Source organism: Phasianus colchicus, chromosome 2 (assembly GCF_987193195.1).
Source record: "Phasianus colchicus chromosome 2, bPhaCol1.hap1.1, whole genome shotgun sequence".
Classification (NCBI taxonomy): Eukaryota; Metazoa; Chordata; class Aves; order Galliformes; family Phasianidae; genus Phasianus; species Phasianus colchicus.
Genome location: NC_143437.1, coordinates 41,406,265 through 41,417,868, shown reverse-complemented (window position 1 = coordinate 41,417,868; position 11,604 = coordinate 41,406,265). Strand labels below are relative to the sequence as shown.

The window sequence follows — 11,604 nt, the reverse complement described above, 5'->3', positions numbered from 1 at the left end:
AGGATGCTGGCTGAAAAAGCCTTTGAACAACCAAAGCTCTGAAGACCAAGGAAGGAAGTCTCCTTCAGCAAAAACACTTTGAAGTAACCAGTTGAGAACTAACGAGAAGCATTGAAATACACTGTAAATTTACATATGAAGATACTATGTCTATTATATTGATATAATATATCATATATATATATAATATAATATATCATATATATATATATAATATAATAGAGCAGCAAAACATCTGAAAGTCTTTAGTCATAGAGTGCATGCAGAGTTGGTCTGAGAGCAGAAGAGAACATAGCTTGATCTGCAGTTTTGTGCAAACCACTGAAAAGTCATTTCTTAGAGGAAAATTGCAAAAAAAAAGTGCTAAATCTTCTAAGGTAAATTTTTAGCTACACAGTCAGTGTCACTGCCTCTAAAACTCTCAAGGAAAGCCTAATACTTGGCAAGAGAAAAAAAAACCAAAAAACTTTCTACAGAATCCTGGCAGCAAAGTACAGTAAGATTTTCTTTACATAAGAATAATACATAATTGCTGGAACATGTTTATTTCCCTATCTTACAAGCCCTGGCAAATTAGCAGTGCCATAGAACAACAAAGCTTTTGGTGCTGTTACTGATGACATCAGAGAGTTGGAATGTGTCTGCAGCACATCTACTGCAGAGTTAGCAGTCATTCCCTGAGATGAGATGAGGTGTGAGAAACTACTGTGCTTCTAATGAGGCCACTTCTATCTTTGCTAAATACATTGTTTATGTTAAGGATGTTTTACGGTCACTTAAAGTTAAATCAGAGTGTGAATTCACCTGACATGAGAATGCACAGCTGCAAGAAAGACTTCCTTCTCAACAATTTTTTTTCCTTAATACCTTCACTCTGGGAATTTCAAATACGTTTGCTTATTTGTCTTAGTCAAATTTCCTCCTCTAAAATTTGATTGAAAACCTTGAGTCATAAACTCTGTCTCAAATAAATATTGCAAAGCTAATAGAGAGCTAGACATATCCAGCCCCAAACACCTCTTCAGTTCTGAGGAGATGTGTAAGGGTCATATCTAGCTGCACTTCACACTCCTATGACACCACCTATCAATAGCCAAACACTGGAATGAATTTCACTCAGACTTGACAGCATCACTTTTCCACCAGAAGAATTCTATAGAAGGGAGAAACTGCAGCAAAGCCCAGATGAATAACACAACAGTAAATACAAAGCGACTATGAAGGACAGATAATTGAGACCTTCTAGCAAGACCCATAATCCCACTTCTAGGTGAGGACTGCTAAAATCATCCTTTTTGAGTGGCAGAAGCTCCTGAAATCATTCAAAGTACCACAAACTCCCAGTGCCAGGGCTGCGTTTCACAATGCCACCTGTAGCATCACTGGTCTTCCTGCTTCAGCACACTATCTTTTCCATCTCCTTTTTCAAATGCCAGTAGGCACTTTCTCAAAGCTGTAGTTAGAGCCTTGGACATTCTAATACAAAGTGCACAAACAGCAATTGTTCATACTCACCTTTCCCAGGAATAAAATTAACACAGGTGTCCACATAATTAAATCCGTAAACCCTAATCTCAAATTCACTTTAATGAACCAGCAAATACATCATAGTCTAGCTATACAGTTTCATGAAAGGGTATAACTAATAGCTGAAATATGGTAGCTTCTTAAGCAGTCTCTCAGGTTAGTTTTAGCTTTATGTAAGACCTTTTCTCTACTGCAAAATGAAATATCAGTTAAAACCACTACGAGATCAAACAAACCTCTTTGCTCTCGTAACTGTAGGGATACTGGTAAATGTGGGTAACTAGAGTTCCTTAATCAATAGTCTCAATGTTTCTGGTACACATCAGAGAAAATCATCTTCTTTAATGTGTTTTCTAAGTGTTGCAAAGTACAGATATAGCCAAGATAGCCTAAATAGCTCCCAGCTCTTTAGGGTACTTGCCAGTACAGCTGCAAGCCGTTAAGCAGCTTAGCTAAAACTGCAGGAAAGGAACAGCCTCTTTAATGACCTTTCAGTTATAAATCTGAAGTAGAAGGTTATTCTCCTCTTTCACCATCCATATGGTTTAAGTGGCATAGTTTCTTTTAAGAGGACCTTAACCCTCAGTCCTCTAGGAAGATACCTTGTCAACAAATGTTTTCTGTGTGAATACTTGTGTAGTTGCGGTCTCAACACTGTCATTATAGGAGAACACAGAACTACTTCTGAGGTAAGCGATTATGTGAACATTATTGGAAGTCCATTCGTTCTGAAGAAGGTGTGTGATGTCTGTTGAAAAAAAAAAAACCTGACAGATTAACCATAGATTTCTCAAAATTTATTCACAATATACGACTTGATCTATGGTGCCAGGGTGAGTTCAGGAGTCAAAGACTTGGAGTGAAGTAGAGGATTACTTGACAGTGGAGTTTGTTTTACTTTTTCCCTATTCAAACCTTTCTGAAGATTACATAAATCATTTTAATGTAGAAAACCAAAGTTATGCAAAAGGCTTATAGTGAAACCAAATACATACTACAAACTTGGAATTCTGCATAGGGTTGATCAATGCTTGCACATTTTCTGTGAACACTGCTTTGAGAGAAGTCAGGACAATGTAAGGCTTTGAGGTGGAATTATGGAAAGCAGAATGTTTGGCTGAGTTTCACATTGCATGTTTGGGGTTCATTTCAACTTGGGAATTAAGCAAAATTGGGAGCCTGAAAATTCCTATGGATCAATAATGGGAAATGTACTGTAGAACTGTTTCCATGATTCTTTAGAGTTCCAAGGATAGCATTTGGTGTTGTTTAGTGTATGGAAGTTTATGATTTTCATAACTGAGGCATTCCAGAAAATACTATATTGATGAATTACAGCAGATGACATTAAGATAAATTATCTATGTTTATTTTCTTCCTACCAACAAAATACAGAAGGACATAGAGAAGGCTTAGGTAAACACTGGCCTGGGCATGTATAGCTGATTTCTAGGAAACTTAATACGTAGATGTATACTTTTGGAGTTAAGATGCAAACTGGATTTTGAAATATCTTTTAGAAAGCTCCAACAAAATGAGGTAATGAAGAAGCTTATAGTGTATATATAGACATTTTTAGGGCCAGTTGCAAAGAAAACAAAAAGTTCTCGATGTATATAAGGGAGCAGGGAAGAGTGAACAAAACAAGCCCTAACCAGAAGATCATTCTATACAATTTGACATGGCTAGAGTAGGGTGGAGTTTGTGAGGGTGAATGAATAAGAAGGGCAACAGAGATAATCCATATTCTATGCAGCAATAACAAAGACCAGGGTTAATCTATGACCTGGATAAAGACGATGTGGCAACAAGTTTTTTAAAAGCACAGAATGTGTAGGAGGAATTAAAAAACCACATACTATTAAAAATAAGTAAATTTGAAAAAGCAATATATTTTGCACTTAAAACAGTCAAACCCAAGACTTCCCTCTCTTTATTTGCTTTAATACATGTAATGTAATGTTCAGATTAGCACAAGCATAAATCTGAAATTTGTAACATTGACCACATAATTTCAAATTTTGGTCTATATCTCATTGCAGTGCTACAGGAATGCAGTGAAATTTCCACCCTTTAAAAGTGCCAGAGGCTCTGTCTTCTTTTTGAATAAGAATATGTTAGATAAACCATATGTAACTCACAGGAAAACTCCTTACAGGAAGAATAACACATATATGGCACTCGTGTAAGTAATTCTTTCAATTTTTGTAAGTCACTTAAAAGTCTTTGTGCTAGTGAACCTGATGGAGAAGAAAGAATATACCATTTGTTAGCAAGAAAGAATAAGAGTTGTTTATCTGTTGAAGATGCCCAAGCAGAAGGAACAGAGGAAGCCCAAATCCTATCAGCACCTTCAAGCTCATAGCAGAGGCAGAGCAGTTTCTGCTGTCAGCAAGTCCTAGATGCCTAAATCAGAAATATAAGAAAGTAACTTTAGGTAGAGATACCATAGTGCACATTGTGAGGAAGCTGTCTTAATACAGATAAATAAAGATGCTTTGGAACTGACTAAGGGCAGGAAGATGTGAACTCAGAACTACCAAAAAGAAAAAACAAACAAAAAATCCCAGACCCTTTTGAAATTACACGCTATCTTTAATAATTGCGTCATTGTTCATGTTTACTCACTGAATCTGGATTTGAATCTTACTCTTTTGTTTTATGTACCTGGGCATTCTGATCATATATTTACTTGAGTAAAAACATTTCCCTTTCCTTCCATATACTTCTATCTTCCCCTGCCTCTTAATCATGTTTAATGTTGCCCCACTTTTTTTTTTTTTTTTTTTTTACAGATGAGACATAAACTGTGCGTATATTTGGTTCGCAGAGGTACTAATGATCATCACCACAGACCTAGGTTTCTCACACAAGCATGGATCCATATCCCTGTTTCTGAACTAGTTTTATAGTACCCTTCTCAAGTCATTACTATTCCAGCCTATTGGAAGCCCTTTTCATTAAATTAATGACATTGTTGTGCATGTCTAAAACTAGCATTTTAGGAGGAATAAACATTGTGCTGATCAGGAGTACTTAAGAAAAACAAATCTTGCTATCCAAGTGTTTATTTGAAAACTGTAGGAACAATGTGAGATTCTCATTTTTCAGTGCTCTGATATGATATTGTGTAGTATGTGGAAATTAGCCAAAAGCAATGGGTAACATTGAAGTAACATCACTGTGAAGGAACGCACTACCATTATACAGATCAAATGAAAGAACTCTGGAGATGGAAATGGCTGTAAATCTGAGTCCTAATGTTAAATTCATATATGTATACCTAGAAATACTGCTCTCTGTCATCAGTGAGACAATGGAGCCTTTGCAAATATATAACAAAAGCAGGAATGCATATTTTTAATGGTTGATCATTGCTCCAGTTTCTTTAGTTTATATGCTTGGGAAGGCAGTTACACTAGGAGGGAATATTTGGAAACTACTGCATGACAAGTTTCTTATAAAACAAATCTTGCATACTGAAATGAAGCACTGTGAAAAATAATGATTTTGCCCTTTCAAAAAAAACTAGTCCATGTTCTAAAAATTATAGTACTGAAATAAGAATGTGCATTTTAGCTGAACTGGTGAATTAATGCATTGAGAACCTGAAGACAATGTAAGAAGAAAATGCCTACAGAAACAGAAAATCTTTTGGCTTGTAATCATTTTCAGAAATCCCAGTAATAATAACAAAAAGGAAGACTTTCCCTTTTGTATTAAATCTATGTGTTGTAAATATCACTTATTAAGCTTAACTTATTAGTTATTTTGTAGTCTTTAATAGGAGTTAACTTTTGGCAAGGGTCATAATTTCATTTGTATTTTCTATATTTTATCTCATATTTTACCTTTAAAAAAAAAAGTCTACAAAACAAACAAAAATGTCCCAAAGCCAATCAATCAACTAATCAACCAAAGAAGAAAATTAAAAAGCAAAAGGCAAGCATTTTGTTTAAATAAAACTATAGAAAGAATGTACAAGAAGAGAAAATGATCTCCAGCATTAGCTATTCTGAACTGGTCAAAGCAGTCTACCGTAGTACCCCTTTCAGGTTTGCCTTTTTTCTTCATGGCATGGATGAGGAAAAATGCAATCTTCAGTCTCCATTGACTTTTTGCTATTACTCCAAATCAGAGAGAATTTGGTATTCTTTCTTTTTTTTTCATGATGCAACTAGTTGAATTCTTGCTTAAGTGCACTAGTTCATGATGACTCTGATCATTTTATTTGTATCTCAGACCAGATTTCACTATAACAGGCAAGACTGAGGTATTTTTCAAACTAAGAGAAAACTTGCTTTTCAGGCTGATGTTCTACAGTAAATTCCATAAGGAAATTTAGTGCCACAGTACATCTCCAACCATCTGTCGTCTGTCTGAAGAGCTCAGAGAAGACAGAAATCTTACGCGTTGCTGAGGGTTACAAAGGGCTGGCAGAATTAAAGTGAATCTTAGACAGAGGGGCCAAATGTTTTTCAGACATGTCAGCACATAACTGATGAACAGTTAATCCTTCAGTAACGGGTTAACCTGTTGCCCTGTTTCTAACCATGAGAAGTGTTCCTGTGGGGAGTTCTCTCACTTGTCATTTGGACTGTCAACCTGCTCTAATGAGTTTGCTTCAAAGCCCAAGCTAGTGTACACATTTGAGCACAGTTACATTTCTTTCTGCTGCAGACATTTTATTCTCAAATCATTCTTCCCTTATCACCTCTCTTTCTCAAATACTTTCCCAGAGCCTGGTTGCTAGTGGGAAAGTTCTGTGTTGGGAAAGTTACTTCTGGGTGAAAGGGGAAAAAGTCAGGTTTGAAACAAAATTAAAAGAACATTTTTAGATATAGACACTTGCTAGAGTCTTTTGGGTACTGTAGTCATTTTTCATCAAACTATAATACAGTTGAGATGACTGGGCACTCTGTATACCTTCAGATGAAAATGTTTTAACCATCCAGAATAGGCAGTGATTCAGCAGAGAGATGGAAAACCAACAAGGGAGAAATAAAGCACACCTTCTCAATGGTTTCCCAGACTTCTGAAGGAACTGGATGTTCACACTGCAAGTCTGCATCTCCTGTAACACTCAGTGTAAGAAGAACGTAGTTTGTCTTTAAGCCGCTAAAAAAAAAAAAAATCTTCCAATCCTTTGGCTTTTTTTTTTTTTTTTTTTTCCCTGTAAGAAACCTAGATCTGACTTGAATCACCAAAACAAAGTAAGCAGATGCTGAACAGCTCTACCTGGGAAAGCATAGCCCTCCTTTTTCTTTTAATATAACCAAACAATAACCCCGAATACTGGAAGAGGTATTTCTGAGTTTCCATCGCAGGCTGCAGAGCAGGCACTTTTTTTGATGTACACATTTTTTTGATGTACATTTTAATTGGGTAGTCATCTGAGAAGGGAGTGTGGTCTCAACTCTAAGTGCTACCATGAAAATGTATGCAAGTAAAAGCAGATTCTTATACTAATGGCCAACGTTCTTGCCTATACGAGTGTCTTGCCTTTAACCTAGAAGGCATAGCATTATATTTGGCTTATGGATATGCTCTGGCAGCTTACTTTCATAGCCTGCCCTAAATGTATTCTTTCATCTTTCAGAGGGCGATAACTAAGTTGTAAGAAGCTTTCAGAATAACCAAAGTTTTCTTTGACAGAACCAAACCCTCTGTCATGTGGAGAGTTCAACTATCCCATAGTGTTTAATTTTTGTTTGTTTCCATAAGAGATGTTGTATTCTAATTCTTTGAATTTTTGGACAAATTTCTCTTGCTGATCTCTCCCCTGCCAATTGTCTCGCTCCAATTTATCGGAGGGGGAAGAAGTTCTTTGATATCTATATACCCAATGTGAGATTAAGAAACAACAGTTCAAATGTTGGTCCAACCAGTTTATTATAAATCCTAATCAGGGACACGGGGAAAGGAAGGACGGCGACTATTATGAATTAGGGTGGCAGGGAAGGGAAGGAGATAGAAAAGATAGGAAATAAGCCACAATTCCGTGAAGAGGGGATAGTCACCAGCAGGATCCAGCAGCGGTCCAGTTGCACGTCATTTCAAAGGTCCAGAGCAAAAGCGCAGGGGGAGAGCAGTAACAGCATGGCTGGCCTTGGGCAGCAAGCAGGTAGCAGGAAGAAGCCACAGGATAAGTCCAGGAGGAAGCAGCAGGACTCAGGTAGCAGGCCCAGGAGAGTCCATCAGCATGCAGGCATTCTGTTGTGAGCAATCTGATGGCAGACACCTTTGTTCTTCTTCAGCATGCAGGCAGAGCACAGAGCAAGTTCAGGAGGGAGAGAGGCAGGTTGTGAGTCTTCTTGTGTCAGAAACCTCTTCTTCTTCATGAGGAATCTGTTGCCAGAAAACCTAAACTTCATGGTTGTAGGTCCCCTTTTTATCCTTCTTCTGCCAGTGTGGCATTCCTGGGCACTTGGAAAGAATCGTGTGCAGCACCTCCTGAGATGGCCATCTTCCTCAAGATAAGCCCACACAAAAGACTGCTTCCTGGCCATTAATCTGCGGCTTATCTCTCTCTTTCTCATTGCCCCTGGCCTTGTCCATCTGTGTCCCTCAGACAAAAGATTTCACAACTCTTGCCAAGGACTTTCTTGGACTTGTTCATCTGTGTTCCCAGCAAGCTTTGAAACAATGATGTAAAAGAATAATCTCTTACACCAATTCATGATCAGATCACAACTTCCAGCTGAGAGACAGACATTGGAGAGATGAGCAGAGTAACTTTTATGAGTATCATTTGTATATTGCTCTGGAAAAGCAGATACCATATAGATATTACTATTAAACTCTCATTTGACAATGTATTGTGTTCATTCTTTGTCTCAAAAATGAGATAGAAACAATCTTCTCCATAAAAAAAAAAAAAAAAAGAAAAAAAAAAGAAAAAAAACTGGTTGATAACATATTCTGAAACATCTGGTACTCTGACTTGTTAATAAAAGTGGGTTCTTAAATGAAGTTTGATTAAATGAAAATAGCAGTGAATACTGTTTCTTAATGGGTTGTTTAGGTATCTTTTGTCAAAACTGTGTTCCAGCTTCATCTTTGCCTGATCATCTAGAGCTCTATTAAAACAAGTCTTTTCTGAACTCACTACGTAAATCAGGTGATATGTTGAGTCCTATTAAGGTAGTATATCTTGTACAAACACTTAAACATGTGAGTATAGAGACCTTACAAGGGTAGATTTCAGGGAAAGAGACCTTCACTGGTGCTAAAGGTATCCAATTATTTCATTTAAAGAAAGAAAAGTTGTTCAATGCATTCATCATTATGTTTCTTTTGGGTAAGATATCTACTGAGCTCCTGAAAATCTCCACTGGGAAGATACAGTTCAGTGCTGATACATATGTGTTCATCTCCCTGCTGCAACATAAAAGAGTAAGGCTTCCTATAGTAAGATGCACAACAAATAAAGCATTTATTTCCAGAGAGTTTCCAAACTCAGCCAGAATTTGAGTGGAGGAGAGCAAAGATGGGGGAAGATTTCAATTTAGCAAATGCTTGATCACAGTTCACCTGTTTTTATCCCAAAGAAGAACTGTCTATACAATTCAGCTGTTGCTGAATGGGGTCTGTTATGAATCCAGGCTTTGGTTGTAAAATCACAGCAATAAAAACATGTCTTTGATGTCCAGCCCAGTACATAAAAACCAAAAGCATGCTGTTACCAAGGTGAATGGGTGAATGGTTTGGGTTAACATTTGAACAGTTACAAATGTCACAGGCTTGGAGAGATTTAAAAAAACAGTTGAAATATCCACTGAAGCCAGGTTTCTGGTTTAAATTTAAAATAAATGAAAATATCTAGTATATTTTATGAACTTGTCAGGCATGAAGTTGCATTTTTGAAAGTCTGAAAAATATCAAGAATTAGTACTTGTACTTTAGGTAATGACAAATAAGAGCAAAGGAAAAATTCATGATGCATTATCCTAAATACCAGGCTATGCAGTAGCAGTTATATATGTCTGAAGAAAATATGGGGTATGATATTCATATTGTTCTTCCTTCTGATAAATGTATATTAAGAGAGAGAAAGAGAGACAGCTTGGGAGTTATTGTTCTCAAATAATAAGCACATGATACATAAATCACAGGCTCTAATCTAAAAAAAAAAAAAAAAAAAAAAAAATCTATTTATTTATTTATTTCTTTGTATGTGAGAAGCATTTTCCATAGACTTTCCTATAAGAAGTTGCAGGTTACTCAACTGGACTAAGTAATCTTCTCTGACTTAGAGTAGCAGCTCAGCATTTGTTCTCTGCTTTATTCCCTGGTAAAAGATGGCATGAGAATGAGAGAAAAACTGGATCGTGTATATTTACCAAGGGAAAAAAAAAAAAAGTGGGGGAGGGGGAAGCTAGTTTAACTGCTAAGCACTACTCCATGTTGTGGTTGTTATTTTCCGTCACTGGTGGGTAGTTAAAACACATCTCTGAAGGGACCAGCTGTAAGTTTCCATTAAAACAGTGCTCCCAAGGGCTGTTAGAATTGCAAGGCATAAATTAAATTTATACATGTAATTCATATTCTTCTGCAAGAGGATCTTCTCTTGTGTATTTTTCAGGATCATTAGGGTTCTTTGGTAATGATTTATTTTTCTTTAAACTCTGCAAGAAGACATTAGTGGACTATTGTGCACTCTGCCTTATGATGCTAGCGTACAGAATACATCTTTTCTTGGCAACAGCTGGAATTTTCAAGAAACATTAGTGACTATACCAAGAAGCCTTATGTGACTTGAGTGACCAACTAGATAGCAACATTCCTGTCTAGAAAGACAAAATAATCACAAGTGTTGTGTTTTGTTATTGGGAGAAATATGAGGAATCCTCAAGCTCTTATTCATTCTAAAGAATTAATTTTGTTGTCTTTGTGTGGTCCTGAATATTAATATTAATATTTCACATCCTGAAATATGTAGCAGTTTAAAAAAAGGATTTACAAAGATAGAAAAGGTAAGACAAATACACTGTTTTGGAGTAGTAATATGAGCCAGAATTTGACAAGGGCAAGACTGTAAAGTGAAAGTTCTGTGGATTTAGGGAAATTAAAGCATAACCAGGTCTTCAGCGTTATGGTTCTTTGTCCCCCTCTGGTGACTGAAAAGCTGCAGGTGTTCGTGAAGCAATACAGCAGTTGGACTGAAATTAAGGATTTTGCTGTTATAACTGTTCTGGTTTATATCAAGTTATTTGCAATTAATTTTGGACTATTCTTGTTTCTTCACTGCTAGAAAGACATACAAGAATATAATATTTCATGAACAATACCTGATGCATCTGGTAACAGAATACTTCTGTCTGTGTGTGAATTGTCTTCTGTGCTTAATGGGTTGCATGGGAGGTGGATGCAGGCAAAATCCTTTCCTGAGGCTGAACAATTTATCTTTCTTTCTTTTTTTTTTTTAATGGAGTATGAGAGTAGTGGATACTGTTATTTTATAGTTTTAGAGGGTATTTTTTTCAAAGACAGTTGTTGAAGTGCATGCCTCTTGTGTTTCTAAGGAGAAGAATGGCATGCCAGTTCCTGTCAGAGTAGGAAACCAGTACCCTAGGGTTGGATTATGTTGCTAGGATATGTAAAGTTTAGCTTTCCTCAGGTGACTCTTTTTAGAGTTAGTATGTAGAAAGACACTGTTTTGTCTTAGATTTATCTGATGAAAATGCAGGTATGTCCAGCCTCATCTCCTATGTAAGACTTTGGTAGGCAAACAGGACTTCAGATAGGAGTCTTTCTTGGCAGTCATTGGATCAGATTAACTTCCTATCCTCAGGGGAGGTGCAGTTCTACTGATGTCCAATGCAAAACGTGTAAATATAGAAGGTACTTTGTTGGCCTTGGGAACTTTGATACCTTCACAGAGAGGAAGGATCTTTTTCTTTTGCTGGAGTTATATTTTGAGCATATGCATCTAAAGTACCAATGATGTACCTGTTTACATTGAGAAGTTAAGCAGAAAAATACACCACAGATGGTATTCCAGCTGGCATAAATGGGGCTAGTTGTTGCCTCTGCTATACTACTCCCCAGACTGTGTTATCTGGATCTTGAACAGTG

General features: G+C 36.8%; 1 long non-coding RNA gene across 1 annotated transcript; it reads left to right on the top strand.

The window, feature by feature from the left end:
* The first annotated feature begins 2,078 nt into the window (after positions 1 to 2,078).
* Positions 2,079 to 4,476, top strand: LOC149918977 (uncharacterized). The gene is made up of 3 exons (XR_016464693.1): positions 2,079 to 2,216; positions 3,570 to 3,712; positions 4,323 to 4,476. It is a non-coding gene; the product is annotated as an uncharacterized LOC149918977 (long non-coding RNA).
* Positions 4,477 to 11,604: the final 7,128 nt, after the last annotated feature.